The following is a 6,000-nucleotide window of genomic DNA, read 5'->3' as shown; positions in this document are numbered from 1 at the left end:
GAATCTAATGGAATGGGCCAAGACAGTGTACCCGGAAACCATCACCTACATCTGATCCTTGTATAAGCCCAATTCATCAAAAGTGTTTTCTATTCAGACCTAGTTGTTCTGCCATGGGGTTTGGGGTGGGAGTCTGTTAGAGCACTTAGTATTTGGTACAAACAAACACGGAATTTAAGCCTAAAACCCTTTAACTTGAAGGTCATTGAGACTTCCATTTTTATATACCATGGAACCAAATCTTGAAAACTATTAAAATTATTGTCTTTTTCAGTATCTTGATCATCGGAATGTGACCAATCAGGGAGTTCCCGTCATGGCTCAGGGGAAACGAATCTGACTAGCACCCATGAGGACACAGGTTTGAGCCCTGGCCTTGCTCAGTGGGTTAAGAATCTGGCGTTGCCGTGAGCTGTGGTGTAGGTCAAAGATGCGGCTCGGATCCCATGTTGCTGTGGCTGTGGTGGAGGCTGGCAGCTGCAGCTAGCTACAAATTTGACCCCTAGCCTGGGAATTTCCATATGCCATGGGTGTGGCCCTAAAAAGACAAAAAAAAAAAAAAAAAGAATGTGACCACTCAGAGAATCCACAGGCAGAAAGGACCTGTGATGCACTGAACTGTGCCTCCCCACCCCATTTCACATGTTGAAGTCCTAACCACCACCAGTATACCTTAGAACGTGACTGTATTTAAGAAATAGGGCCTTGGGATGGTTAATTTAACGTTAACTTGACTGGCCACAGGATGCTCAGATTAAACATGATTTCTGGGCGTGTCCATACAGTGTTTCTGCAAGAGATGAACATCTGAGGCAGTGGACTCAGGAAAGCAGACGGCCCTCCCAAAGGTGGGTGGGCCTCGTTCAACCCATTGAGGGTCTGAGCAGAACAAGAGGCAGAGGAAGGCTGGAGCCATCTACCCCTTTCCTCCTGCCTCACTGATTAGGCTGGAACATCTCATCTCATCTTCTCCAGCTCTTGGACTGGGATTTACACTATTGGCTTCCCTGGGACTCAGACTAAATTATACCACCAGCTCTCCTGGGCATCCGGCAGATCCCAGAATGTCACAGCCTCACTGGCAATTCCTCATAATACATGTGCATCTACAACTACGTGTGTGTGTGTGTGTGTGTGTGTGTGTGTGTGTGTGTGTGTGTGTGTTCTGTTTCCTTGGAGAACCCTGACTCACAAGGCCTTTGAAAGGCTGACTAAGGTTAAATGAGGTTAAACAGGTGGTTCCTAATCCTATAGGACCAGTGTCCTTAAAGGAAGAACAAGAGACACCAGGGAGGTACCACAAAGGAAAGGCTGTGTGAGTACACAGCGAGACTGCCCTCTCCAAGACCCGCAGAGGGGCCCCCGTGGAAACCAACCCAGTCAACACCCTAACCTTGGACTTCCATCCTCCAGAAAAGTGAGAAAAAAAAATTGCTACTGTTGAAGCCATGCAGTCTATGGTATTTTGTTATAACAGTCCTAGCAAACCATTAGAGGAGCTTACTCAGGATTCCTGGTTTTCCTTATTCCTAAAATGACCTGTTCTTCTTGTCTTCATGGGGAATTCAGCCATCCTTCAGGGCCACTCAAATGTCACCTCTTCCATGGAACTTGCCCTAATTTTCTGCATTCCTATATTTGGACATCTTTCCTTTATAGAACTTTTCACATGGTGTCAGGGCCTGTCACTAGCTTGTGAATCCTTTAAGAAAAGCAACCATATAAAATCCATCTTTGAATTCTCAGTGTCTAGTGTAATGCCTGTTGGATGGATGGATGGATATATGAATGGAGAGTGAATGAATAAATAAGATGCGGTTTCTCCTTAAGCTGTCATGCTCTCTGCTGCCTCTTGGTGGCTATTTGGTTTTCAACACCACATCTAAGGCACCGTGTGGAGCTGAGTCAGCAACATCCTGCAACGGCTTCTTTCAGATGACTCCTTTTCCAGCTTACACAAAACATCTTCCTCCCATTTTGGTATTTCCACTCTCTACTTTCTCATTACATCATCAAATAAACCTTGGACACCTGGACACCAGGATTTTAGATTTCACAGCTCTCTTCTCAGGATGTCAAGGTCCTGACCAATTATTCTGTCCCTTCATCTCCCCAGACACCTCAGATGTTACAGCAGACTGGCCTGCTGCCTCCTTCTCCCCTACATGGAGGGCGCTAAACACCTGGGGAGGAAACACTCAAGGATACATCTTGGCACCACTACAAAGTCATGATATTTAACTCCATCCTCCATCCTCCGTCTTCCTCATTGAGCTTCTTACTCCTTCTGTTTCTCGTTGCAACAATTCCAAACCATTAGCTCTTCTCACATCACCTGTCCCATCACAACCCTTCTTTTCCCTGAGTTACCTTGACTCTTCTTTTTGAGACAAAAATCAAGGTGTGAAACAAGCTGCCTACATCATGTCCTCCTGCTACACCCCCCCGGCCCTGTTTCTCACTGCTCCTCTGCCTAAAAAACCCCCCATCCTCTTTGCTCTCTGTACCCCCCCATTCACCTAAAATTACTTTTTCTTTTTCCAACTCAAGAGTAAACCTTCCATGAAGACTTTATCAGCACCACTCAATGTCCCAGGTGGCCCCATTCCTCTGAGTTCTCATGTCCCTATATTTCTCCTGCAACCATCACACCCCATGTGATCACGTTTACTTATATTTATCCAATTATGTGTCTGTTCTGTTTCAGGGGCAAATGAAGCCCAGAGACTGAGATCGTCTTTGCTAACAGTGTATTGAGCACAGATTCACAGTGGGAATCTGACAAGTGAACAGCACACAGGGTAATGTCTCTTAGTAAGCCCGTTAAGAAATAACATACACCGGGAGTTGCCATTGCAGCTCAGCGGAAACAAACCAGACTAGTATCCAGGAAGATGCAGATTCGATCCCTGGCCTCACTCAGTGGGATAAGGATCCAGCATCGATGCAGCTGCAGCTTAGGTCACAACTGTGGCTTGGATCTGATCCTGGCCTGGGAATTCCATATGCCATGGGGCAGCCAAAAAAGCGAAAAGAAACAAAAAAGAGAGAGAGAGAGATTAATGACACAATTATTCCAGGCAAGGGGAGACGAAAGAAAGAAAGTCCAAGTGCAGCTCGAGCGGTGCCTTTATACGGGCCAGGCCGGTATATGGGAGAACCACTGCGAGCTGACTTCCAGCTGCCAGCTCAGAACAAGAGCCCCCTGTCGCCAGAGCTAGGGAATGAGGGTGGGGGTGTCAGGGGGCAGGGGAGGCAGGGACCTTCCCCCTTGGCTGGCACCACAGCCCAGACCAGCTCATCTCTGCGGCAGGGACACACGGGCCCTGTCTCCTGAGACCGTGCCCTCTGCCACCACTGCCAGCCCTGAGCAGCCTGGCCACAGCAGGACAAGTGCCCTGAGATCTTCAGAGAGCTCAACTGGCAGAGAATGGCTTCTTCCTGGATGGAAACTCCCAGACACTCCTCACAAACCCCTCAGTATTTAGAACTTAACTATCCTCTAGCCATGGAGGCTCCCAACGTATTCTTATCAATGAGCCCCCATGGGCCCCTCGGCAGCTAAGCTGCTAAGCGCTCCTCAAGACAACAGATAAGACGATGTCAGCGTGATGTGGTCTGCTTCAGTTTCACCAGAGCAACGTTGCCTCTAAACACAAATTTTTTTTGGTCTTTGTCATAAAGAAGTGGATGAAATCCACTTAAGTCAAGCGGATCTGAAATCATATCAAACCAGGACACAACAATGTCTCTCTCCTGTAACTAGACTGGGTCCCCTGAGGAGAATTACAGCATCTATGCGTCCTGTTATCCCCAGCACTCTGGCAAGATGCCTAGAATGTTTCAAGAAATGATCAGAAGGAAAGAAAGAAGGATATCGGAGGTGATGAGTGATGCGGCCTGGCAGCCAGTGCACCCCCTCACCACACCCACCACACACACACACACACACACACACCACACACACACACACCCCCACCCACCCACCCACCGCCGGGTGTGGAGACTAAGGCTCGCCCCAGGCCCCAGGCAGCAGCTCATGCCAGTCAAAATGACAAGTGCACTGGCGTGTTCATCCGAGAGCCCCGCCTCCTCACATCCACTTCAGAATCTGGAAGGCACTGCTGGCTACCTCCTCACTCCAGACCATCTGGGCAGGTGGCACCTAGCCCACTTCCAAGGTCAGGTTCTTACTGCCCTGAACAATCCAGATTATGCTGCAGAGTAAACTTTTTCTCTGAACTGTCACAGCAAGTCTTCAGAATCATGCTTGGGGCCTCCATCACCCACGTCTCATCTCAGTTCTCAGTTACATGGTGGGGATGTTTCCCCAGAGCATCCTGTGATCTTCTAACTGTCCCTGAGCACAAGGGATGGTCTGGGAGGACAAGGATGGCAGCACCCACTTATGCTCCTTTTCTGTGGGAAGCAGAGCCACAGCAAGTGGCCAGCGTTCTAGGATCCTAGGGACATGCCCAGTTCGCTCTGTGGACACTTGGATCCTAAATCAAACTTTTGCTTCATGAGCTAAACCATGAAACTCAGTTCATCATGAACAAAGCCACACATCTAAACGATGGGTCCCTCTGCATTCCAAAGAAATCTGGGAGTTCCTGTCGTGGCTCAGTGGAAACGGATCTGACTAGCATCCATGAGGACGCAGGTTTTATCCCTGGCCTCATTCAGTGGGTTAAGGATCTGGTGTTGCGGTGAGCTGTGGTATAGGTTGCAGATGTGGCTCAGATCTGGCATTGCTGTGGCTGTGGTATAGGCAGGCAGCTACAGGTCTGATTCGACGCCTAGCCTGGGAACCTCTCCATATGCCATGGGTGCAGCCCTAAAAAGACCAAAAAATTTTAAAAATTAAAAAATAAAGGAAAAAAAAATCTGTACCGACAGCAGAAAAGGAGAGATGCCACAATATGTTTCCTGTTGGCATGATTTTTGGCTGGAGTTTGAAGATTCCTGTAAATACCTGGGGACTGATGCTGTGGTGATGAAAGGCCATGACCAACATATGGATCACTGATGATGGGCAGCCACGAGCAGCTCTGTACAAATGATATCCGTCCTGGGCCAAAATAAAAAGGACAGCCATGTGCACACAGAGCTCCTAGGGACCAAGATGGAGAAGGAAGCTGGCTTCACAGGAAACTGGCGCAAACGCTCTCATACACACTCAGTGCTGCTGTCAGATACTTAATTTTCCCATAGGTAATTCTATGCAGACCACTGAAGGCAAATTTACTAAAACCAAAAACAACCACACATAAAACACATCCCCAAGCAATTCTATTAGAAGGTTGTCTGGACATACATCTCTACCTCTGCTGTCTTTTCCGGGGTGTTTGGGGAGCAGAAGGGAAGAGGAGATGGAAGGGAATAGAAACATTCCTTCTTGAAGACACAGCAGAAAGACCTTCTCTATGAGGTCCCCCTTAACTGTCTCAACCCTCAGTGACCCTTCCTTCCCCTGATATGTATAATAATCTGCATTTTACCATATCCCATACTGACTTGCATTATTAAATAGTCACTCATGATCCAAGAACTCATCTCCCCAATTACTGGCAAGGTCCTTGACGACAAGGACCGCTTCTATTCCTCCAGATTACCTACCCCAGTGATTGAATACAGCAGATATTCAAAAGATTTGATTGCCCCCGGAATGCCACGAGCAAATAACCCCAAATCACAAATATGACTTTGTTATACAGTATTATGAAATTTCAGGAATAAATCTATCTCTGTATTAATGTTTCCCGCCTTGTATTTCGCAATTCCTGAGCACGAGTTCGGTGAGCTGAGTACCTGGGGATGGGAGAGGGGAGGGAGTTGGGGGTGGGGGATGAACGTTAAAATGTATTAGGCCCGCGAAAAAAAATGCCTACATGAAATTAAAATAAACTGGACTACTGAGTTTGCCTAAATGGTAGAAGGTGTTTACAGATGTCGTTTAATCACTGGAGCTGGAAGTCCGAGTTTCAGAGGGTCGTTACC

The sequence above is a fragment of the Phacochoerus africanus genome, chromosome 11, assembly GCF_016906955.1.
Source record: "Phacochoerus africanus isolate WHEZ1 chromosome 11, ROS_Pafr_v1, whole genome shotgun sequence".
Taxonomy (NCBI): Eukaryota; Metazoa; Chordata; class Mammalia; order Artiodactyla; family Suidae; genus Phacochoerus; species Phacochoerus africanus.
This window is presented reverse-complemented; position numbering follows the sequence as displayed.